The sequence below is a fragment of the Canis aureus genome, chromosome 9, assembly GCF_053574225.1.
Source record: "Canis aureus isolate CA01 chromosome 9, VMU_Caureus_v.1.0, whole genome shotgun sequence".
NCBI lineage: Eukaryota > Metazoa > Chordata > Mammalia > Carnivora > Canidae > Canis > Canis aureus.
In genome coordinates, this window is record NC_135619.1 from 58,348,422 (window position 1) to 58,375,504 (window position 27,083).

Below are 27,083 nucleotides of genomic sequence, written 5' to 3' on the forward strand. Positions count from 1 at the left end.
TGGGGTTTGAGCCTTATAGATATATTATGCATGTTGTGTCATAGATCTCTTCAAACCCTTGAAAGAGTCTGCATTTCACTTAGAGAAAGAAAGAGACTGCAATGCAGTACTTTTGGTGATCTGTTCCCTGCAGTCAATTATTTTATTATCTTTCTAGTCTCATTAACTACAGATCTCTCTCTTGCTCATTCCATTTCCTTTCCATCTGCCTCCTTGGTATTCTTTGAAGTTGTCAACTTAGATTTTTGTTTTTGGGCCCTTTGTAGGGGTGCTCCCACTACCAGGGATTCTCTTAACTGTCAGCATGGTTAATCCTCTTAACCTCCTTTAAGAAGTTACTCAAATGTCACCACTTCAATGAAGACCATCTTGATCACTCTATTTAAAATTACATCTCCCTGCACTCCTGATCCCCATGATTCTGCTCCTCATTTTTGTCCATCATAGTTATCAACTTATGTTATACAATTTATTTGAAAATATTTGTTTTATTGTCTGTCTCAGTGAATAGAAGTTCCATTACAGATCTCAGCTTTATTCACTAATGCATTCCAAACTTCTGAAACAAGCCATCACTAAATATTTGTTGAATTAAAATGAATTAGTAGAGACAGAGGTGCCATTTAAAAAAAAATCAATTTGTAGATTTTTGTCAAAGGGCTTAGTGCCTAGCACAGCATTATGCACACGTGGACCCGTGATCAGACCATTATCATTTGTATTTGCTACATTAATTTTTGGTCTTTATTGAATCAGCCTAGCCCTCCTATAATTGAAGCTGCTGTCCACAATTGCATTGGCATCTCTTGAGAGAAATAGAAACATGGAGCTGACTTTTCAGAATTCTGATAAAAAATGCATTGCTCCATGGCTGAGTGCACTTAATTTTCTTATTAAAAGCTAATGCTTGCATCCCACATGAAGGTAGACACCATATGCCAGGTAGTTATATATCCCTGGAGAATGGTCCCGAAAACTGCAAGCTAGTTTGCATGAAGGATGCTAAGTTATCAAATTCTACTGACAGAAATGTATTGAATATTTTTTAAAAGGACATAAACATACTGCATTTTTAAGATGACAGTATTTTGATATGTGACAGTTTCTATAATTACAAATAAAGCATATCTTCAGCTGTGCTTTATGATTTGTATTAATGATGATTGGGAAGCACTTCTGACCTGAAATACATGCAACTTTGTCATATCTGGACACAGTCTACCCTGAGATGCTTGGAGTGAACAATAATATCAAATGAATAGCTCTGGCAGAGAAAATTAAGAGATTCCCTTTTAGCCATAAAGCTCTTTGGTAGGGATTAGAGGTTGGAAATATCAGAAGAGGCAGATAATGAAACCCTAAGCTACCCATGGTGAAAAGAAGAAGATGGATGATGAAGACACTGATACCAGAGGCATTAAATACAAGGATCATGATGGGAAATGGAACCAGCAGGAGGTATTCAGACAGCTTTGTTTCCTTATTCACATTTCACAGTGATACTTTCATTTTAATCTTTTCTTCCCGTGTGTAGTCTTTTCTCTTCTCTGGTTCAATTCTGTGGGTGTATTTGTGTGACTTTGTTTCCGTGTGCACTTGTGTAGGGCTGGGCATGATGATAATGATCAAGGTTTAAGAAAGGTAGGAGGAATCGAAAGTATCCACAGTGATTTGTGGAGTTGTGACAATATTTTTAATTATGTATTTATTCCTTTCACTACCTCCCCTTTCCTCTTACTCTTTTCTTTCTGTTTTTTTCGGGACCAATCTGATTTTTGTTTGTAATCGTAGTGAAAGGTAAATACCACTGTTATGACAGCGTGTCATTTCTTTCTCTCTCAAGCAATAATTCCAGCAAATAATTTTCAGATATCTTTTTTTAAGATTTATTTATTTATCTTAGAGAAAGAGCATGAGCATTGAGTGAGAGGGGGATGTATATGGGGAGGGGCAGAAGGAGAGAGAGAGAGAAAGAATCCTCAAGCAGACTCCCCACTGAGATAGAGCCTACAGGGCTCCACTCCAGGACCCTGAGATCATAGGCTGAGCTGAAATCAGAAGCCAGCTTGCTTAATGGATGGAGCCACCCAGGCCACCCATCAGATATCTTTAAAGGACAGCTTGTTTCAATTTCTTATATCTTTTTGGGCTAGAATTGTTTCAGAAGAAAGATCTAATCAGACATGATAAGCTGTCCTTTTGTTTATCATTTGTAACAGGTAAAAAGAGATCCATGTCTATTTTGAGAAGTAACCATAAGCATTAGGGAACACTTATCCTCAGAGCAGCTACAGGCCATTATGGTTTGTTAAAACAATAACAATAGAAGGAGGGGGTTACAGATTGTCCCTGTGCAGATGGGTGGCACTGTTAACATTCTTTTTGTGAACAAAAGCTCATAGAGAGTTCTGGAGTTGTCTCATTGAAGGCAGCAGCACTATAGGACCATTAGTATGACATACATAAATCTTTATAAAAAGATGAGCAGAAGACAGAGGTCAGCTTTACTATGGGACTTGTCTTACCATAGGCAAGAGACCTCTGATAATGTCCACAGATATATTGTCTTAATTATCTGAAACATCACTTTGTTTCATTATATTCATTTTTCTGCAGATGTTTAGAGAGAAGGAAAAAAAAAGGAAACTGTCAAGACAGGGACAGAAAACACATACAAACATGCCCTTAGTCAAAAAAGATTCTGATTAGACAGTTTGATTAAAGATGTAATAAACAGATGGTGGAATCTATATATTGGAGAATTCATGTATCTTTGACCAACATTTCAAGTGACTGTAGGGCACATATATATGAAGTAATATAGCAAAGCATTGCTAAATGTCATCTTTCCTAAATAGAAGGAGCAGCATTTTCATTGCCATGGCAATTTAAAGAGGATAGAAGCATAGAAAAGAAAACCAGGTTGTGTATTAGATGTTTTGATTGCCAAGATGAGAAAACTGAAGATGAGTTACCCTAATCTCCATGAGAAAAGAAAATTTCTAAGAATGACATTTGAAGGATTGTGGAAAGACATGCTATAAGTCAACTGCAGCTAGGTGTTTTCCAACTCTTCTCAATCTTCTCAATGGGATAATTAAACCATATGGATTTGAAAATTAAGGTGATGGCTCAAATAAAATGCTATCTTTACAAATCCACATTTCAGAACATAATTAAAGAACTATCATTATACAATGCAAAATGCAAAGCTCAGTGCATTACTCTGAATGTTTTACTCTGCTGATTTGCAAATCTTGACAGAATTGAAGGCAACATTTCAAAATAAATAAAATGGAACTTTGCTTAAAAAGATAAACAAAATATCTGTAAAAAAATCTAATGGGGAATTATTCTCTCTGAGTGCCCCATATATATCACTATAAATTCTTACCTCACCCAGCTCACCCAGAGGATCTATTTTAATGAGGAGGAAAAATTCAGATCTGTGATTTATTTACAAATTCTGATAAGAAGGCCAGTGGTAATTTACAAAAAGCCTTTAGTTTTTTATTATACTTTTTTCCCCTGTACATGTGAAATACAGTTACTACCAGTTCTTTAAGCCAAACACACCTTGCTAAGTAATGATTTGACTTCATTTAAGAAAATCATGGAAGATTGAACTATTAGTAGTCAGAACTCAGTTGCCCCAGCTGTTTATCTTTTTCAGGTTATGTGTGTGTAGACATATGTGTATGTTTATTTATATGTGATGTGTACATGAGAGATCATCATCAGATAGAAGAATGCAGCAAATTCCTGGAAGATACACTTTAGATGAGACAATATTTACTAAAGCCTGATTTGTTAGTGGCTGTACCTCAGAATCCAAATCAGTTCCTAGAACAGAGGAGATACTCAGTACATTTTGTTGAATGGGTCAAGAAATAAAGCTAAAGGGGATCCCTGGGTGGTGCAGCAGTTTGGCGCCTGCCTTTGGCCCAGGGCACGATCCTGGAGACCCGGGATCGAATCCCACGTCGGGCTTCTGGTGCATGGAGCCTGCTTCTCCCTCTGCCTGTGTCTCTGCCTCTCTCTCTCTGTGTGACTATCATAAATAAATACAAATTAAAAAAAAAAAGAAATAAAACTAAAAGCTGGGATCTTGAAAATTGGAAGGAGACTATAGCAAGTACGTGTGGTGTGCCACAATGTCCCAGGATGAGATTTGAGAATTAGAGAGTGCTAAAGGGAGAAAACTTGCAAATAGGAAGTATTTGTAAGTCTGTATGTGGACTATATGGAGCAATTCACTTCATCTTTATTATCCCAGAAACATTTTGCTGAGGGACCAACAGTCAGTTTATATTATGAGGCAAAACCGAAGGTTTTCCTTCCAAAAAGTTGACTAGACATTTTGGAGAGTTCTAGGTCTGCAAGGATGGGAATAGGTGTCCCAGAATGAAGCGCTGGGGTTGCTAGTATAAATAAATTTAAAAAGAGAGAGGGTAAGGAAAATGAGAGAAAATATGAGACACCGATGATTATTCAAGGATATTTGACTATAAGAATTTTTCAGAGACACAAAGAAATGGAAGTGAAATAATAATGTGATGATTTTAGGGCATTTCCCAGAGATAATGACGACATAAATTATATATTGAAGTTGCCTAAAAATCCCAAATAGGATGAATGGGAAAATACTTAAAGAAACTTAAGACTGTAAGATAAGAATGAAGGAAAGATCCTATTTCCAAAGAGAAAAACAATAAATACAAAGGAATAAAAATCAAAAGCTTTAGTATTTTTGTTTGTTCATCAGCAAGAGTGGATGCTGGAAAAAATAACAGAGAAATGCCCTCAAAGTTCTGAGACCTACAGTTTGAATCTGGAGTCAATGCTAAGCAAGAAAAGCAATCAAGGATGATGACAAAGCAAATGTCTTTGGATATGCAAAGACATAGTCTTAGATTTAATTTTTTTTAATTGTTCCAGGGATTCTTGTAGGCACTGAAGATAGAGCAGTTAATAAGGCAGACAAGGTCCCAGTTAAATGAATAATATGTTCTGGAGGTTGGAGACATACACAAAAACATCAACAGGAAATCGTAGTAGGTAAAAGAGAAAACAAGCCCTCAAGTTCTCTACTGATGAAAATATCAATACCAAAGACTTTGCCTCAAATCATGGCTGTTCTAACATCCTGGTTCCATTTATAGCTAACACCAGATAAATCAAAACTTCTCTGACAGGTTTCCAATATGCATGGAAGTGATTTGTTTCTCTCTCTCTCCTTTCTCCTCTCTCCTTTTACTTGCTTCTTTTTTGTGTGTTTGATTTCTTTGAACCTGTACATAGTCAAAGTTTTATAAAGTCTCTCTTAAATTAGTCTCTCATTTTGTATTCCATTAAACAGCTGTTCTTTGCTCTTTGCTACCACTCTCTTTTGAATAAGTCCTAGGGTAAGAACTGACTTTTTAACTAAACCATTTTGTGTTACCATTTCTCTCCCTGAATTTAACTTTGCTACTATAACTGTGATATTTTCTTTATTATTTCATTCTTAACATAATTTGTGGTCTATTATTTTCTTTTTTAAAAATTAATTCTTTTTCTGACTCCTCACAGTAATTCTCTCCCATCTTAGGATCTGTTTGCTATTTTGGGCAATGCATGCCCTTCTGCTCCCTGCTGTGATTCATAATTGTTACTTGGCAGATGAATCCTGGCATGCCTAATCATTGCTCTGAACTTTCCACAAGCTCAATTAGCAAACAGTGGTAGTGCAGGGGGTGCTTCTCCAGAAAACCTCAGAGCAGCCCTCCATGAGTTCTTAAATTTGCAGTGACTCACTATAATTATAGTTTTTCATAAGTATAAATCATTTGTGTCTATAGAACATATAATCATGATATTATATTATCTTTATACCTCTGAACATAGATGAGGCCAGTGCTTATTAAGGAATACTGACCTAACTGAGTAAATATTTGTAAGAGATTACTTGATGGAATTCTTAATATTTCAAGCAAAGACATCTTTGATTCAAGGAAGATGGAAACAGGGCTAAAACTTACCAAAAGCTTCTGCAAATAATATCTAAATGGATTGCTAAATGAAAAATGCAACAGTGAAAGGTTGTCAGATCCATTTTCCACCTCCCTATGTCATGTTGCTATCAATGTGTGAGAAGTTCTACTTCAAAAATAACATTCTTGAATAATGTATCTTTCTTCTCAGATTATCCGTAAGTTTTTACAATTATGGCTGAACTTTTTTGGGTGGTTTAAATTTCTATGTATCAAAGTATACTCTTCACTCTTTGCTTTATTTGGCAGAGATATAATATGATAGAGTGTAAAGATAGATGGGTATCATAGATGGGTATCAGAGATGGTATCATGCCTGTGTCTTTGACAGTTGGGCATTTATTTATTTATTTATTTATTTATTTATTTATTTTTTTGACAGTTGGGCATTTAACCATTGGGCAAATTACTGGTATAAATCAGCAGTGGTAATATATGGGTAATAGTGTCTTCCTTGCAGAGCCTTTACAAGGGTTGAAGATAATGTGACGAATGTTCCACAACACTATTATATAGTCAGTAACTGGCAGTTCATTATTGGAGGCTTATTAAAAAAAAACTTCAAAAAAAGAGAAAGAATTTAAGATTTTGGATAATTGCTCTTTTGTTTGATAGTGATAGGATGCTCAAAGAGTTAAAGAATTTAAGACCTGTGGATTACTATATTTAAGAAAGCCATATGGTGTTTCACTGTGTCACATGAAAACTTACTGTTCTGAATTTGGGACTAACCTTGTTTAAACTTCCACAAGGAAGGAGACAGCTAATAATAATTCTGTTGATATTTGGTAATTCTCTATTAAAAAGACATTGAGGGGGCACCTGGTTGTCTCAGTAGAGCGTGCAACTCTTGATCTCAGAGTCATGAGTTTGAGCCCCATGTTGGTGGTAGAATTTATATTAAAATATGTATATATACAATATATGTCATATATATGTATATATATGTGTATGTGTGTATATATATATATATATGACATTGATAATGATTCAGTGCAATCTCATCAAAATCCCAGCAAGTAATTTTGTGTATATTTGTGATCTGCTGTAAAGTTTATGTGGAGAGGCAAAAGGCCCAGAATACCCAACAAAATTTTGAAGAAGAACAAAGTTGAAACAGTGGCACTATCTGACTTCAAGGCTTATTATAAAGCCAGTGTGTTTTTGGTAAAAGAATAATTACTCAATGGAAAAGGATAGAGAGCTCAAAAATAGACCCACCCTAATATAGTCAAGTGACCTTTGACAAAGGATCAGAGGCAGTACAATGGAGCAAAGATAGTTTCTTCAAATTGTGCCAGAATAAATGGACATCCATGGGTGAAGAAATGAATCTAAACAAAGATGTCATATCCATTACAAAGATTAACTCAAAATGAATCACAGACCTAAATGTAAAACACAAAACTATAGAACTCGTAGAAGAGAACTTGAGAGAACCTAGATGGCCTTGAGTATGACAATGACTTTTTAGATACAATACCGAAAGTATGACCCATGAAATAAATAATTGGTAAACTCGACTTTACTAAAATTAGAAACTTCTGCTCTGTGAAAGACAATTCCAAAAGAATGAGAGGAAAAGCCACAGATTGCGAGAAAATATATGCAGAAGGCACACCTGATAAAAGGACTGTTATCCAAAATATACAAAGAACTCATAAGACACAACTATAAGAAAACAACCCAGTTAAAAAATTGGTCAAAGACTTTAAAAGGCACCTTACAAAAGAATATGAAGATGGTAAATAAGCATATAAGAATATTTTCCAGGGGGCACTAAGGTGGTTCAGTGGGTTAAGTGTCTGTCTGACTTGATTTTAGCTCAGGTCTTTTTTTTTTTTTTTTTTTAAAGATTTTTATTTATTTATTCATGATAGTCACAGAGAGAGAAAGAGAGAGAGAGGCAGAGACACAGGCAGAGGGAGTGTCTGTCTGACTTGATTTTAGCTCAGGTCTTTTTTTTTTTTTTTTTTTTTAAAGATTTTTATTTATTTATTCATGATAGTCACAGAGAGAGAGAGAGAGAGAGAGGCAGAGACACAGGCAGAGGGAGAAGCAGGCTCCATGCACCGGGGGCCCGATGTGGGACTCGATCCCGGGTCTCCAGGATCGCGCCCTGGGCCAAAGGCAGGCGCCAAACCGCTGCGCCACCCAGGGATCCCTGATTTTAGCTCAGGTCTTAATCTCAGGGTTATGAGTTCAAGCCCTGCATTGGGCTCCATGCTGGGTATGTAGCCTACTTTAAAAAAAAAAAATCTCCATATAATATGTTATTAAGGAAATGCAAATTAAGAAAAAAAAAAGACATGGAATACCACTATATACCTTTCAGAATGACCAAAATCTGGAACTCTGACAATAATAAATACTGTTGAGAATGTGGAGGAACAGGAGGTTTCACTCATTGCTAATAGGAATCCAAAGTGGTACAGCCAATTTGGAAGACAGTTTGGCATTTTCTTATAAAACTAAACATTCTTTTACCATATGATCCAGCAATTGCAGTCCTTAGTATTTACCCAGAGGAGTAGAAAATTTGTATCCCCAAAAAACCTGCACATAGATGTTTATGATAGCTTTATTCACAACTGCCAAACCTTGGAAGTCACTAATATGTCCTCCCCCGTTAGAGAATAGATAAATAAATTGTGGTACATCCAGACAATGAAATGTAATATTTTTTAGTGCTAAAAATAAGTGAGCTATCAAGCCATCGAAAGACATGGAGTAACTTTAAATACATATTATTAAGTGAAGGAAGCCAATCTAAAAAGGCTACATAATGTATGATTTCCACCATTTAATTTGGTATCCAAATATGTAGCAGGTGGTCGGTAATGCATACATATTTTTGATAATGCTATGCCAGATTTTATGTGTTGTACAAACTGGCCATGAGTTTCGTTGTGGTAAATTGTGAATAATTACTTCCTAGATTAACTAAGGCAGCATTGACACAATGCTAGAATGAATGATTTTGGAGAAAAAGCAAAAAGTAAAATTATGGTCAAATTCTGTATTTGTTCAGAGAGATGCTGTATCTAAAATATTTAAAATAAACATTTTATTTTCATTTATTTCATACTCATTTGTGGATATGATTGAACTGATGCAATGATAAACATACTAGCATTCATATGTGTCAGATACTAGAATAAACACTTTACATGCACTAAATATTCAATCTTATAATAAGCTATGAGTTAAGTAAAATTGTTATCCTCATTGTACAGATGGGAATATTGGGGCTTTAAGTTACTCCTTTGCTTTATAATCATTTGATTATATCATCTGATTAATTTTCTCCTTCCCACATGATGTAAGTATCATGAGAACAGGTGCCATGTTTATTGTTGTATTTCTGGCACATATTCTAGTCCACAGACATGGCCTATGTTCAAAAGACATTTTATAAATGCTTCCTTCGTTCTTTTTTTTTTTTTTTTTTTAAGATTTTATTTATTAAGCAGGGTAAGCAGGGTAGGGTCAGAGACAGGGAGAGAGAGAATCTCAAGCAGGCTCCCCACTGAGCATGGAGCCCATGGTGGGACTCCCATCTCACAACCCTGAGATCATGACCTCGGCTGAAACCAAGAGTCAGACACTTAACCGACTGTGCCACCCAGGAACCCCAAATTATTTCTTCCACAATTATTGTTAACAGTTTTAGTTATAAGTTCACTGGACTTAATGGGTTAATGTTACCATTTGATATATAGTCACCTTCACCCAAAACCTTAAACAAAAGGTTGGTCATTTTTTAAGTTGTGTTAACTTTTTATGGTGACAGGGTACCATATATTGACTAGAATAGTTATTTAATTAAAGGGGCTCATAACTTATATTTATAACCCTTGATGGTTTTCAGTGTGATTTTTCATATTCTAGCATATTTCATATACTATGTATCTGGCATTAAATCTGAGAAAAATATTTAGTGACCTACTGGAAGGACCTAGATGATTTTGCACTGATTTTTAGAATAAGTGTATGTCAGGTTTTCTTGAGAGCTGGAATATTGGAAGGGCTAGGGAGGACAGAAGTTCACTCTGGTTACAGTTACTCTTGCCATCATTCTCAGAGGTATATGGAATTATAAAGTACAATGATGGTAAGGCTGGTGTCCTTGGAATGCTTCCAGTGTAAGATACAGGCAGTGTGGATCTTTAGGATGTATTTCTCCAAGCCCAATTAATGGTGCCTTCCATGCCTAACTTACTGTGAACAAGTTAGTATCTATGCCTAGCTCACTGTGAATAGAGTGATTACTTTGACTCAGAAGTGGGACCTACAGGCTATTTAATTCAGATGCCTAAATGAGGTAGTTTAGTGCTATTAAAAGATATACAATTAAATTAGAAACTAGATTTCTGGCTTAACTTGAGAGTTTATTTAATCTTGGGAAAGTGTATACACTTCATCTATGAATGAAGAGTCTTGCCTTGATTGTCTCATATTGTGTTATGAACATTGAAAGAAATGTTGGATATTTAGGTGTTTTTTTTTTTTTTAAGATTTTATTTATTCGTTTGAAAGAGAGAGAGAGAGAGGGCCTGAGCAGGGGTAGTGACAGGCAGAGAACAAGGAGGACTCCAGCTGAGCAGCGAGCTTGATCCCAGGATCCTAGGATCACGACCTGAGCTGAAGGAAGATAACCAACTGCCTGAGCCACCCACACGCCCCAAGATCTTTAAATATTTTGTGAGCTAGCAGGCATTATGCATGGGTAAGGCATTTTTTAGTTATTTTCCATGAGTGCAACAAACGGGCCTAAGTACAGAGTAAACATGGACAATTATAAGAAAAGAGAGGGGTACCTGAGTGACAGTTGGTTAAGCATATGAACTCCTGGTTTTGGCTCAGGTCATGATCTCAGGGTCGTGGGATGGATTCCCACATTGGGCTTCACATTCAGCGCAGAGTCTGCTTAAGATTCTTGCTCCCTCTTCCTCTGCCCTACTCTCTCTCTCTCTCTAATAATAAATAAATCTTAAAAAAAAAAAAAAAAGAAAGAAAGAGAATCCGGATGGTCAGGGGTGAGCTGGTGGATGAGAGGATGAATGTAGGTTGGGGAGCAAAGAGGTAGAGTAGAAATACATAGATACCACATCAGAAACTTTGATTTCCTTTCTCTAAGTATCTGTAACTTTATATTAACCCTTCATTGAAGAAAGGGCCAGTGTGTAGAGAGGAAATAGAGTCCTGAGAATGTCTCTTTGACACACTGTCTTATTATCTTCAACTAACATTTCTTAATTGTTCACAATAGCAACATTTTAAGGGCCCAGTATGTCTCTTCACTACAATAAACCCTAAACTTTTTAAAAGACAGTGTTTGGATGGAAAGTTAAATACTAGAGAATGTTCTAAGGTTAATTGCCAATTACAGAGGATACTCTTAGAAAAAAAAATAAAAGCAATAAATTTCTGATTTCTGGAGCTGTTTGAACATAGCTCTGGCAGGTCAAGATCTGTTGACCTAAATTCAGGATATTCTCTGAAGATAGAAACAGTGACAACTACCCTGCAGAAAAAAAAATCAAGAGAAATGTCATATTTCAAATGAAGGAATGAGTTGTGTTTTTTTCACTCAGTTGATTGCTAGAAGTTGGCTGCAGCTAGTTGGAAGAGACAGACTTCCTATTGAATATGTTTGATAATTACCTATATTCGTAATCCTTCAATATCTAGTCACTATTTTTTAAATTATCATATTTTTAAATAACTCATATAAATTTTTTTTTTTTTGGAAATTGTCTCTGAATATATAGACACATATATGGGGCAAATAGTACACACTCATTTCTACTTTTTTTTCCCTCTTATCAAAACATAGTTCCCTATAAATCTCAGCCCACAAATTCAGATTTTCATGAAATGTAGCTTTGTTAAACTGTCCACTTGTATTTTATTTTGAACATTGATCCTACCTGTTGCAAAAAGAAAATCTTGGTAAACTTAGCGACTGCCTGTTGTTTTCCCTAAAGTAGCATCTCCTGGATGTTGGAAGTGTTTGGCAAGAACTGCGGGAAGGGAGTAGGTGCTAGGCCTTCTTCATTCTCTGTGCACTGCAGTGCTACCTACCATCTGAGGTCTGCATTTGTGCACGTTACCGATAAGGCATCTCTCACTGCTTTTTGCCAGGTCTCTATGAGGCCGGCTCTGTCTGTCTCCTGAGGGCACAGGAAACATTTTTTTCTGATTCACCATGCTACTTTGATGTGCGAGTGATCACTGATGCTATCTTAGTTCTCTTGTGTGCCTACTTGAACTCACCAGAAATTATTCCACTGACCCCCCTGGTCTATGCCAAGGCTTGCCTTTGCAACATCTGCCCAGATGTATCATGCAACCAACCATTTCTTCTGCTGCTCCTTCGTAAGCATGTGTGGCGATGGGATGAAAGGTCGTGATTTTGATGTTTATCAGCTTCACTTGGGAATTGAGACTTAGATATGTCTCTTTTTGATTAACTCCAGTTATCTTGGGGATCTTTTGTTTTATAATCGATGGATAGCGGATTACATTAGAGAAATACAAATCTTTCTGACTCCCTATAATTCGCTTCTCTTGTTATTGTCATTGCTCTTGGGAAGGAGGCCATAGATCTTGGTGTTTCAATTGATTTCTTGGTTTCTTGTGTTCTCCCTTTCCTGGGACTATGAAAACAGGATGCCTTACAACCTAAGTCTCGAGATGGTAGGGGACATAGGAAATCTGGGTGAGGAGAGGGGTATTGCATGGGTAAATATAACAAAAATATATGTGTTCACAGCTGTATGTTGGAGAGTTTTTCCTAGATACATTGTTTTAAGGGAGTTGATGGGATTGTATTATTTGGGTATACCATGTTTTATGTTTTTAATACTTTTTCTGTTGAAAGGCATTTAGTTATTTCTATTTTTTCCTAATATCAAGGGTGCTATAAAAAGTCTTACATACACTTATCTTTTTCCACATATGTAAATATATTATTCCAGTTAAATCCCTAGAAATGGAATTCCTGGGTCAATAGACAAATGTATTCTGCATTTTTTTTTTTTTTGTATTCTGCATTTTACAAGTCATTGCCAAAATGTCCTCCAAAGAGGTTGCATCAATTTAAAATTCCATTCACACAGGGTCACCTGGTGTTTTTAAATTCATGTTTCATACTGTTGAATTCATAAATACTCTAACTCTCTAAAGTTCACATCACAATTTTTATTTTATAGAAGACATAAATTTATTCAAGGGATAAATTGGACATATCTTCAGTTACTTAAAGATAAATGATAGTAAGAGTAATCATCATATTGTGTTTGTATTTTGCAATAAATTTCCTTACACAGTCTCTTTTTTGTGTTAGAAAATACATAAAATCATTCTTAAAGATTAATTAGTCTATAAACTCTATGAGACAGGGAGCTAGTCTATTGCTACAGCATATAGACAGGGTCTTGATCAGTATTTCTTGAATAAATAAACACAAATATTACCAGTTTAGTAACCAAATTGTCCCACCCTGATCTCTAAAAATATTATACTAACTAAAAACATATACTCACTTAACAATGACTTACTTCTCTTAATAGATAATTGTGTAGATGTGATTGCCTAAGCAATGAGGAGCTTTTTCAAGTTCTCTTTGTGACAGCCTTGACTAATCTGAATGAAGTTGAATCCTTTAGGACACATCTTAACTGGAGAAATGGAAATAAGAAGATAAGGGGAGTGAGGTGTAATAGAGAATTAAAAGTCATCTATTAACTTTACGTCTCATTCTTGAATGTATTCTATTGATAACTCTGTAATAAGTAGCTGCTGGAGTGTTTCATTTTTTCTTAGTAGAGTACCGACTTTTAGAAAACGTTTTTTGTTTATTAAGATAAAATCTATGTTTCCTTTGGTCTACAAAATTCTTGTAACGAATATCTATGTTTTACGCTTTCAGTATCTGAGGAAATATTTACATTTCCCAGAATCTCCTCTGGTCTGTCATGCAAGTTAAATAATCCCGTATTCTTATCTCTTTTACCATGATCAGTTCCCCTGCCTCTAAGATTCCATCTTTACTCATCTGAGCTGATAGGAGAGAATCTCTTGTAATGATAAAGTGGACACTACATTTGAAGTATGCCTTGAGATCTTTTGGAGAGAAGAGGGATAGATATGGTCTAAATAAGCATTTGCATATCAATATTTGTATAGTGAGAGAACAAGAGAGAACACACATCTAATTGAACTGGAGTAGACTATTATAACCGAACATGTATTAAACCAGAAGACTCAAAATGCCTTCCAGTACAGGACATTTATCTCATTCAGGCTAGAGTCAGGGTAGAAAATGAAACAATCCTGAGAATTTATAATTCTGTATCTCCTGGGATTGACGTATGAATTTTCACCATTCATGGGAACCCCCCAAACCAAAAATCTTAAATCTTAAAATAAATTTAAATGATCTCTGGCCAAGGATAAGCCTGGAGTGCTCATGAGAAGTAGAAATAAAATCAGTATGGAGCTTTATATGTGCAGTTTATTGACAACACAGATGAAGTCCTGCAGAAGATAAGTCTAAATTAACTTGACAAGTGAGGCAGTGATGCAACATGAGTGGGAGTCAAGAGCTACAATAAACAGTGGGAAGAACCTCAAATGATTGAACTATAACAGGGAGACTTTGTTACAGTGATTGAAATTATGAAAGGAAATAATTAAAAACTTTAGCAAAGAACAAAACATGAAAACAAAACTAGTGGAATGATTTTTAATTGATTTTTTTATTTCATTATCAAAGTATAGTTGACATACAGTTTTTTACTAGTTTCGGATGTACATACAGCATAGTAGTTTGATAATTCTGTGCACTCAGTCTCACCATGGTAAGTGTAGTCACTATCTGTCACCATGCAATGTTATTATATTACTTATTCAATATGCTGTGCTTTTCATCTTGGTGACTTACTTGTTGTACCTCTTAATTCCCTTCACCTATTTCACCTATATCCTCACCCACCTCCCCTCTGGCAACCATAATTTTGTTTTCTATAGAGTCTTTCTCATTTTCTGTTTTGTCATTTATTTTGCTTTTGTAGATTACATATATAAGTGAAAAATTTTATGGTATTTACCTCTGTGTCTGACATATTTCGCTTAGCATAATGCCCCCTGGATCCATCTGTGTTGTTATACATACCAAGATCTCATTTTTTAAGAAGGTTTATTTATTTATTCATGAGAGACACACAGAGAGAGAGGCAGAAATACAGGCAGAGAGAGAAGCAAGCTCCCTCTGGGGAGCCCGATGTGGGACTCAATCCTGGATCCCAGGATCACACCCTGAGCCGAAGGCAGATACTCAACCACTGAGCCACCAAGGTGTCCCTGAATCTCAATCTTTTTTTATGGCTGAGTAATATTCTGTTACATAATATACATAATATACACATATATGTAAACACCACATCTTCTTTATCCATTCATCTATCTAGGTTGCTTCCATATCTTGGCTATTATAAATAATGCTGGAATAAACATGGGGATGCATAAATTTTTCCAAGTTAATGTTTTATTTGTTTTGGTAAATACCTAGTAGTGGAATTCATAGATCACATGGTATTTCTATTTTAATTTTTTGAGAAACCTCCATACTGCTTTCCACAGTGGCTATACCAATTTACATTCCCACAAATAGTGCATAAGTGTTCCCTTTTCTACATATCCTTCTTCTATTTCTGTTTTATTAATCTTTTAATTAAGTTTTTTATTTTCATACTCTTTTCTCCAATGCCTTGGCCATTTGTATGACTTTGTTAGAAAAGTGTTTATTTAGGTCCTCTTCCATTTTTAATCAGATTATATGTGGGGTTTTTTGGTGTTGAATTGTATAATTTTTTTATATATTTTGGATATTAATCCATTATCAGATGTGTCATTCACGAGTATCTTTTCCCATTAGTAGATTGCCTTTTTGTTTTGTTGATGGTTTCCTGCTCTGTGCATGCAAGATTTTTATTTTGAAATAGTCCCAGTAGATCATTATTGCTTTTATTTCCCTTACCGGAGGAGACATATCCATAATTATGTGGCTAAGGCTGATATCAAAGAGATTACTGCCTATGTTTTCTTTTAAGAGTTTTATGGTATCTGGTCTTATATTTAGATCTTCATCCATTTTGAGTTAACTTTTGTATATGGTAAATAATAGTGGTCCAGTTTTATTCTTCTGCATATAGTTGTCCACTTTTCCCAGCACCATTTATTGAACAGACTGTCTTTTCCCCATTGTATATTCTTGCCTCCTTTGTTATAGCTTAATTGATCATATGAGCATGGTTTTATTTCTGGGCTCTCTATTCTGTTTCATTGATCTGTGTGTCTGTTTATGTGTCAGTATCATACCGTTTTGATTACTACAACTTTGTGGTATTCCATCCAATCCAGGATTGTGATACTTCCAGATTTGTTCTTTTATGAGATTGCTTTGACTATTCAGGTCTTTTTCATTTCATACAGATTTTAGGATTCTTCGTTCTAGCTTTGTGAAAAATACTATTGGTATTTTGATAGGGATTGCATTAAATCTATAGATTGCTTTAAGTAGTGTGAACATTTTAATGATGTTAATTCTTCTTCTCCAAGAGCATGATATGTCTTTTCATTTTGTGTCATTTTTAGTTTTTTTTAATGAGTGTCTAACAATTTTCAGACAACAGGTCTTTTACCTCTTGATTAAATTTGTTCCTTTTTTTTTTTCCTTTTTTTTTGGTATAGTTGTACCAAAAAAACAATGGGATTGTTTTCTTAATTTCTTTCTCTACTACTTAATTACTTGAGTATAGAAATGCAACATATTTCTGCGAATTAATTTTGGGTGCTGCAGCTTTACTGCCTTTTGTTTACTAGTCCTAATAGTTTTTTTGTTTGTTTGTTTGTTTGTTTGTTTTTTAATACTTAGGGTTTTTTTTAAGAAATGTTTTTTTAAAGATTATTTATTTATTTGGGGTGCCTGGGTGGCTCAGTGAATTAAGTGTCTGCCTTTGCCTTGAGTCACTATCCTGGAGTTCTGAGATTGGGCCCTGCATTGGGCTCCCTTCTCAGTGGGGAGTCTGCTTCTCTCTCTCCCTCTGCCCCTCACCTTCTGCTCACACACTCTCTCTTTCTCTCTCTCAAATAAATAAATAATCTTTTTGTGACAGAGAGAGAGAGAGCACAAGCAGGGGGAACAGCAGGCAGAGGGAGAGTGAGAGGCAGACTCCCTGCTGAGCAGGGAGCCCAATGACATATATACATCATGTCATCTGCAAATAATGAGTTTTACTTCTTTCTTACTAATTTGGGTAGCTTTTATTTTTCTTTCTGATTGTGAGTAGGACCTCCAGTACTATGTTGAATAGAAGTGGTGAGAGTAGACATCATTGTCTTGTTCCCAATCTTAGAGAATGTGAAGGGTTTTCATCATTGAGTATGATGTTAGCTGGGGTTTTTTCATATACGTCCTTTATAATGTTGAGATATGTTCCCTGTAAACTCACCTTGTTGAATCTTCATCCTGAGTCCATACTGTATTTTGTCAAATGCTTTTTCTGCATTGATTGAGATGATCATATGATTTTTATTCTTGTTTATATGATGTATCACATTGATTGATTAGTGAATATTAAACTATCTTGGTTTGCATCCCTAGGATAAATTCCACTTGATCATGGTGAATGACTTTTTTATTGTATTGTTCAGAATTATGTTTGCTCATTTTTGTTGAGGATTTTTGCATTTATGTTCAGCAGGGATATTGACCTATAATTTTGTTTTTATGTAGTGTCTTTATCTGGTTTTTACATAGGGGTAATTCTGGCCTCATGAAATGAATTTGGAAATTTTTCTTTTCTATTTTTTGGAATAGTTTGAAAAGAATAGTTATTAACTCTTTATATTTTTTTAATTATCTTTTACATATTTTATTTAATTTTTTGAGAAGAAATGAAAGAGAGAGGGAGCATGCGCATGAGAGAGGGGAGTGAGGGGGAGACAAGACTACCTGCTGAGCAAGGATCCTGAAGCAGGCCTCTCTCCCAGGACTCTGGGCTCATGACCTGAACTAAAGGCAGATGCTTAACCAACTGAGCCCTTGTGCCCTATTAATTCTTTTTTAAATGTTGATAGAATGCACTTGTGAAGCCATCAGTTCTGGGACTTTCGTTTGCTAGAAGTTTTTTGATTATCAGTTCAATTTTATTACTAGTAATAAGTCTCTCCAGATTTTCTATTTTATCCTAATTTGGTTTTGGAAGTTTATATGTTTCTAGGAATTTTTCATTTGTTCTAGGTTGTTAAATTGTTGGCATGTAATTTTTTATAGTATTCTGTTATAATCCTCTGTATTTATTGGTATTGGTTGTTATTTCTCCTCTTCCATTTCTAATTTTATTTATTTGAGTTCTTTCTCTTTCTTTCTTTATGAGTCTGGCTATATCAATTTTGTTTACCTTTTCAAAGAGCCAGCTCTTTGGTTTCATTGATCTTTTTTATTGTTTTCTTAAGTCTCTATTTCATTTATTTCCTTGCTAATCTTTATTATTTCCTTCCTTCTACTAACTTTGGGCTTTTCTTATTCCTTTTCTAGGTACTTTTGGTGTGGATTGTTTACTTCAGACTTTTCTTGTTTCTCAAGGTAGGTCTGTATCAGTATAAATCGCCTTCTTAGACCCACTTTCGCTATGTTCCAGAGATTTGAGACTGTTGTGTTTACATTTTCATTTGTCTCTCTGTATTTTTTTTTTATTTCCTCTTTGATTTCTTTGTTGACACATTGGTCGTCTTGTAGTATTTTACTTAGGGTCCATGTGTTTGTATTTTTTCCAGTATTTTTTTCTTGTAATTGATTTCTAGTTTTTTACTGTTGTGGTTGGAAAAGATGCTTGATAAAATTTTAGTCTTCTTAAACTTATTGAAACTTGTTTGGTGGCCTAACATGTATATGTCCTTGAGAATCTTCCATTGGCACTAGAAAGGAATGTGTATTCCACTGCTTTGAATGAAATGTTCTGTGTATATCTGTTAAGTTTATCTGGTCTCATGTTCATTCACAGCCAGTTTCTTCGTTGATTTTCTGTCTGGATCATCTTTGCATTGATGTAACTGGGAATTAAAGTCCCCTACTATTATTGTTTTATTGTCAGTTTCTCACCTTCTGTTAATGTTTGCTTCTGTTAATGTTTGTATTTAGGTACTAGATACTTACAGTTGTCATATCCTTTTGTTGGATTGATCATTATAGAACATTATAGAATGCCCTTCTTTGTCTCTTTCTGCAGTCTCTGTTTTAGTGTCTATTTTGTCTAAGTATTGCTACTTTGGTTTATTTATTTGTTTATTTTTGCTTCCCTTTGCATGTAATCTCTTTTTCATCCCTTCACTTTCAATCTGTATATGTTTTTAAGTCTGAGGGGAGTCTCTTATAGACAGCATATAGATGAGTCTTGTTGTTATTGTTTTTTAATCCATTCAGTCACCCTGTATCTTTCTGTTGCAGCATATAGTCCATTTACATTTAAAGTGTTTATTGGTAGATAATTACTTATTAGCATTTTGTTCATTGTTTTCTGATTGTTTTAATAGTTCTCTGTTCCTTCCTCATGTTTTGGTGGCTTCCTTTAGTGTTATGTTTGGATTCCTTTCTATTTTTTGTGTATCTATTATAGATTTTTTATTTGTCATTACCATAGGGTTTATGTATAACATCCTATCTGTATAACAGTCTATATTAAGTTAATGATTGTGTAAGTTTGTACACATTCTAAAAGCACCAAATTTCTATCTCCTTCCTCCATATTTTATGTATGTGATGTATATGATGCTTATGTATTTGATGTTTTATGTATATAAATTTAAAAGTATATGATTTTATGTTTTTATTATGTATATATCCTTCAATTAATATCTGTAGATATAATTTATTTTACGGCCTTTGTGTTTTAGTGTTTATACTAGCTTTATAAGTGATTAATTTATTTACTTTTTTATGTTTATAATTACCTAAATCTTTTTCCTTTCATAATTTTATTTCTAGTTGTGGCTTTTTTCCCTCCACTTAAAGAATTTCCATCAACATTTCTTGCAAGCTAGTTTAGTGGTTTAATTTTTGTTTGGAAAACTATATCTTTTTCAATTTTGATTGATAACTTTGCCAGTAGAGTATTCTTGGTCATAGGTTTTTTTTCCTTAAAGTAGCTTGAATATATTATACCACTGCCTTCTGATCTGCAGTTTCTGCTGAAAAATCAGCTGATAGCCTTATATGGTTTCCCTTGTATATAACTGTTTTGCTTTTCTCTTGCTGCTTTTGAGATTCTCTATTTATCATTAATTTATGCCATCTTCATTATGGTGTCCCAGTGTGGACCTCTTTGGCTTATCTTGTTTGGGGCTCTCAGTGATCCTAGACCTGGATGTCTCTTGCCTTCCTAGGGAAGTTTTCAGCTATTATTTCTTCAAATAAGTTTGCCAAGTCTGGGTCCCTATAATGTGAGTGTTACTATATTTGATGATGTCATGGAAGTCCCTTAACCTGTTCTCATTTTTTATTATTCTTTTCCTTTTTGCTGTGTATCTTGGTTGTTTTCCATGACCCTGTCTTCCAGATCACTGATCTGTTCTTCTGTCTCCTCTGATCTGCTGTTGATTCTTTGTAGTGTATTTTTCATTCCACTTATTGTACTTAGCTCTGAATGATTATTTTTGTATTTTTTTCTTTTTGATAAAGTTTTCACTGAGTTTATCCCCTTATTTCTCAAGTTCAGTGAACATTTTTACGATTATTACTTTGAACTCTTTATCAGGTAGACCACTTTCTTCCATCATTTACTTCTTTTTCTAAGGTTTTTGTCATGTTCTTTTGTTTGGAATATATTCATATTCCTCTGTCTCCTCATTTTGTGTAACTCTGTGTTTGTCTCTATGTATTAGGTAGGTCAGCTGTGTCTCCTGGTCTTGAAAGCAGTGGCCATCTTTCAAAGAGGTCCTGGGTACGCTCTAGCACAATCTGTTTGGTCACCAGAACCAGATTTTCAGGGGTGTCCACTGTGCGTGGGCTGCATGTATCCTAATGTTGTGTCTTAGCTGTGATTACTGAAGGCACATTGATGGATGGGATTGGCTTCATCCAGCTGGTTGCAGTGACCTGCTTTGCCTACTACAGGCACATTTGGTAGTTTTTGCCCTGCACTGTTGGAAATCCCAGCTGCAGTTGCTGTTGTTTGACTGGTGAGTGGGGCCAGCCCTCAGTGTAGCTGTCTGCAGTTACCCTCTGCAACAGTTACAAGCATTGAAAGTCAGTGCTTGCCCCCTGAACAGTCAACTAAAAGACCAAACTGCAGGAACTGTGGTTGTGCTGGTGTGTCTGGGGTTGTCTTCCTTGTTCCCCAGGGCAAGAGTCACTTTGAGGGTCACCAGTACTGGCTAGGGCTGCCTGCCTGGTATGGCAGGGCAGGAGCCACTTGATCAGAGAACCTGCAGAGGCAGGCAGTTTAGAAGGAGCAGCTCTGCAGGGAAAAGCCAAGGTGGAGAATTTGGTGCTAGTATAGTAAATAGAGAGTATGAGACCTGGCTCCAGCTACCTAGACTGGGGAGGAAAAATGGCATCTGCCAGCACTTTTGTTTCCAGAGAAATCTCCTGCAGATCCCTGCCCCTCCAGCACAAGTCCTAAAATTAGTTAATAAATCTTTCACATATACCATAGGTGCTTTTCAAATTGTTGCTTCTGTACTGGCTTTTAAGGGTAGAGACCCAGTTTCCTGTTACCCTTCAGCTGTCCTGGAGTTATGCACTGCTGACTTTTAAAACTCCTAGAGTTCAACCTGACTCATTTTAACCTCGTTCAAAGCCAGATATTATAGGAACTCATCTTTCCAGTCCAGGTCCCCAGGGCTAGGAGTGCCCAGTGTGGGGGATCTGATCACCTTGCTTTTTTTGTACTCGGGATGTCACTCTTGTTTATGGTTAGTTGCACTGGGGGTTTAATTCCCTAAAGAATGTCTACCCCCCCAACTCTGTCCAAGTGTCTTTCTCTCTACAACTAGCTGTGGAAGACCTGCTCTGCTAGTCTTCAAGTTATTTTCAGAGTTAGTTGCAATAGATATTGCCTCAGTGTGTCTGCAGGATGAGATGAACTCAGGATCCTACTCCTCTGTTATTTTCTAAAATCAGTGGTATTTTAAAATAATTAAGTAGAATTTATATAAAGAAAAATATTAAAATTTTCTAACGTTTAACATATTTAAGTAATTTTAAATGTTTTTAAATTAATTAAACTGAAGAAGAAATTAGTGTCTTAGAAGAGCATACTGAGGAATTTTTATGAAATGAAGCATAGGAGATAAATGAAATCTTTTAAAAAGATGAAGATATCTGATAATCAATTAGCTTGATTCAAAATTCATTTATTAAGAATTACAAAAGGGTGGATCAGAAAGAATGCAGGGGAGGTAGAATTGAAGTGATAACTCAGGAGAAATTTTCAGATTTGATGGAGAATGTAATCCTTAATTTTCAAGACAATAAATTCCAGCAAGATAAATACATGCCTAATGTATGCTTCATGTATTAGTTATCTATTGCTATGTAATAAATTATTCCAGATAATCTGAAAACCTAGTGGCTTGAAATAACATTTATTTTCATATTGTTTATTTGTAGATCTGGAATTAGTGGGCTGGTTCTGATTTAAGGTCTTTCAAAAGATTGCACCCAGGATGTCCATCAAAATCAGACATCTAAAGGCTTAGGTGGGGTTGGGTTGACTTCCAAGACAGGTTATTCACATGGCTTTCAAGTTCTGCTCAAGACCTCCCCCAAAAATACTTGTAAATTCTCATGACACAAAGATTGACTTATTCTAGAATGCTTGATCCAACAGAGAGAAGATATGAAAGCTGTACAATTTTTATCATCTAATCTCAGAAGTCAATAGTATCAGTTCTACCACTTCCTAGTGGTTAGAATTCACCTTCCTATCTTGTTAGAAACGAAAACTCTTCTCTGTAGCATTCCAGCTGTTCTCTCTTTAAATCTCAGGTCAAATTCATAGGTTTTCAGGATGATTTGAAAGTTATCTAGGTAAATTGGTGGGGACAGGTGACTTGGGGACCCTACTCCTCTGCCATCTTGCCCCACCCCCCTGGTAGTTAGAATTCAGACAAAAAGTCTATTCCACATTCAGAGATGAAGTATAAAAAAATTTGCGGACATATTTTAAAGTCCCCAACATCTAGGGGTGCCTTGATGGCTCAGTTTGTTAAGCAGTCAACTTGATTTTGGTTCAGGTCATGATTTCCGAGTCCTGGGGTTGAACTCTATGCTCAGTGGGGGTACACTTGAGGAATCTTTCCCTCTCCCTCTGCTCACATGCATGCTCTCTCTCTCTCTAAAATAAATGAATAACTCGGGGTCCCTGGGTAGCTCAGCAGTTTAGCACCTGCCTTCAGCCCAGGACATGATCCCAGAGCCCTGGTATCAAGTCCCACATCATGCTTCCTGCATGGAGTCTGCTTCTCCCTCTGCCTGTGTCTCTGCCTCTCTCTCTCTCTTTGTGGTCTCATGAATGAATAAATAAAATCACTTAAAAAAACTAAATAAAATAAATAGAATAAATGAATAACTCTTAAAAAAGAAATCTAGCTATGAAGTTCAAATAATACTTCAAAATCACCAAAGTGGACCAAAGAACTAAATACTAAGAAAAGCTCATAAAATATTTGGAAACATAAAGACATAATATAGAAATAATAGTCAGCTATCCTTAAAAGAAATAATAAAATTTGGAAGGCAATAAATAATATCTTCAGAGAGTTAAAAAAATAAATGCCATGGTAAAATCCTAAAACTCAACAAAATATGATTTAAAATTAGTAAATAATACAGAAGTTTCAAGGAGAAAATAGGTGAAAATAGGTTACCGTCATAGCCCTTTCCTGAAAGTACTAAAAGAAGTACTTTGGGAAGAAGAAAACTGAATTGAAAGGATGGTGAATTTTAAAAAAGTAAATATATAGTTATGTCTGGATTCTTACAGAGTGAACAGAACTAATTATGGTGATTTTTAACTTGCTACAGGTCAAACCAAAGGAAAGTTAAATTAAACAGAAAATAAGACCAAAGAAAAGGGAATGCTCAAAGTTAAGGCATTCCAAGATCCTGACGTTATTTGGAGATGGCTAATGATTTCTGTCATTTTTGGTGTTAATGAATATACATATTGCAAGTCATGTAGAAAGAAAAGGGAGTAACATATTTAGTATTTGCAAAGAATGGCAGCATAAAAAATGTATATGTAAATACTATAAATAGGAAACAAGTTATGGAGGTACGTGGGTGGCTCAGTCAATTAAGGAATTAAGGGTCTGCCTTTGGCTCAAGGTCATGATCTCCCGGTCCAAGGATCCTGCCCTGAGCTGGGCTCCCTGCTCATCAAGGAGTCTTCAGGGAGTCTTCTTCTCCTCCTCCCTCTGCCCCTTCCCCTGTTCACGTGTATGTGCACTGTATCTCTCTCTCTCTCAAATAAATAAGTGAAATCTTAAAAAGACAACAAAGTAAGATGGAAGAAACAAATATTAATATATACATAGCACAACCAATAAAAACTTGCAGATTAAAAAAGGGCATTAATGCACAATCTATAGATATAATTGTCACAGCTAAAATCAAAGAATAGAAAGATAAGGTGTAAAATGATTATAGAGATAGACTAAGTATACTTTAAGCTATAGAAAGCTGGAAAATATCAGTGATGTTGAAAGTGATATCAGAAAGAAGTCAACTAACTTTTCCTTTCCTTTCCTTCCTTCCTTCCTATCTTCCTTCCTTCCTTCCTTCCTTCAGAAGCAGGGAGAGGCAGGGGAAGAGGGAGAGAGAGTATCTTAAGTAGGCTCTACTCCCAAGACGGAGGCTGATGTGGGGCTTGATCTCTTATCCCTGAGATCATGACCAGAGCCAAAATTGCCTCATTGTACCTAATTCAGCTCCATATGAAATTAATAATAAAATTAACATAAAATTAATAAGAAAACTCTGCATATATGGATATTTAAAAACCATTCTACTTCAAAGATATTAAGATGCATTTAAAGTTATATCATTTAATGCATTCCTGTTTGGAATAATGTTACACAGTTGAATAAATGAAACATAATAGAAAACCCAGGGAAAGAACATGCATATATGAAAACTTGAAATGTGAAAAATAGGATATTTTAAATAAGTAAGAAAAGAAAAGCCTATTAAATATGGTGATGAGACAGCTGTTTATCTATATGGCAAATAAACAAAGAAAAAGTCAAAAAAAGATTCTTTTGTTATCATAAATAAAAGTCATTTCAGATGAATTAAAGGCATAAATCTGAAAGGAAAATTTTGTACTTTTAGTTGAAAGCAAGAGATGATCTTCATGGCCTTATGGTAGATATGGAATTCTTATACAAGAAGAGGAAAGAAAAAAAGTGCAAGTTAGTAAATATTATTGTATCAGCATTTAAAATATCATTATGAAAAATGTTAACATAAAAGAAAGAAAGATGTTGACTGGGAAAAGAAATTGTCAGCTTCTATAGACAAAATGCATTATTTTTGCAATGACAAATTAATGACTCTTACAAATCACAAAGAAAAGACAGCTACAAAAATACAGAATAACAAAAACATATTACATATGAAAGGAAATTCAAATGAAAACAAACACACATATGTACATTTCATATCCTAAAACTCAGAACAAAATGCAAAACAGCAAAGTAGTATCATTTTCATCCCATAAGACTCAGAAATTCAGCACATATATATCAGGAAACATATTTAGGAATATTCTTTTCAGTACTGTTTATGATAATAGAACATTGACAAAAATCAGTAGTCAATGGACAAAATTTTTTTGTGTATATAATGATTGACTTGAAGACTTAATCAATTTGGAACAGTAGTACACAAAATATATCTAAAGTTCCAAAAGTCATTAGCTAGTAAAATTTGTTAAATTGTAAGATGTACATATGACTAACTCTATTTTTATAGAATATTAGTATTTATGCAAGTTCGTTTGACAAATCTGTATTTACATTTTTCATACATTCACTATTTATGTATTCGGGTTAATTTGCAAGACTACAAATTGATATCCTCCTTGAAATCTTTCTGCTCTTTATTAGAGTTGTACCATTTTAAAAATTCCTTTGAAATCGGTCATTTTATATGTTGAATTACAATTGTTGGAATGCCTGGGTGACTCAGCTGATGAGCATCTGCCTTTGGCTCAGGGCGTGATCCCAGTCGGCCAGAGATCCAGTCCCACATTGGGTTCCCTGTGAGCTCACTCTGCCTATGTTTCTTTCTCTTTTTCTGTTTCATGAGTGAATAAATCAAATCTTTTTTTTTTTTTTTTTAAATCAAATCTTTAAAACAATGCAATTGTTTTCATATGTCTTATATATCTAACAATTGTATTCAGCAAATCAATAAAAAGGCTTGCCTTCAGATTTTCCCTTATTCTCCAGAGCACCATAGACAAACTAGGTACTTAAAAAAAAAAAAAAAGAAAGAAAGAAAAAAGTTTGTTGATGTCCTTTGTTTGCAAGTGAAAGAAAGGCTTTTTTATTTAGTGATATAATGAATGCTATCTTCTATTGTAGGTGATTAAGAAAACATAACCAAATGTCCCATCAATAATTTAAGTACTGTGAAGATAGTAAAAATGATAGTCTCAATTTACAGTGGAGGCAGAGCCATAAAGGACTTTCTTGCTTTATTTTCCTATTCATTTTACTTACCAGTTAGGATTTCTATAGGACTTGGAACATTTCTCTGCATTTTCTATTATTAAAAATATTTCATAGAATTTTCCCTAAAATTTAGCCTTCAAGAGTTCTCACTAAGGAGATTGTGCTAGAGGTCTTTGCCTTGTTGATATGCCCTATTCTTTTTCTCAACCAACTACACATTTTATTTATGGTTCATAAAATTTCCATCTGAGAATTTTTTAATGATTTAAAATAGCTTTATGTAACAGAGTTATGAGGAAATGA

The 27,083-nt window shown here is 35.0% G+C and overlaps 1 long non-coding RNA gene across 43 annotated transcripts in view; it reads left to right on the forward strand.

Moving 5' to 3' along the window:
- LOC144320990 (uncharacterized) overlaps positions 1-27,083 on the forward strand; it is a 369,611-nt gene that overhangs the window by 51,840 nt on the left and 290,688 nt on the right. For 2 of the 43 annotated variants that reach the window (XR_013386621.1, XR_013386625.1), the window contains exon 3: positions 18,640-18,687. The exons of the other annotated variants lie outside the window; for them this stretch is intronic. This is a non-coding gene — a long non-coding RNA (uncharacterized LOC144320990). The remainder of the gene's footprint in view (positions 1-18,639; positions 18,688-27,083) is intronic. 43 annotated transcript variants of the gene reach the window in all.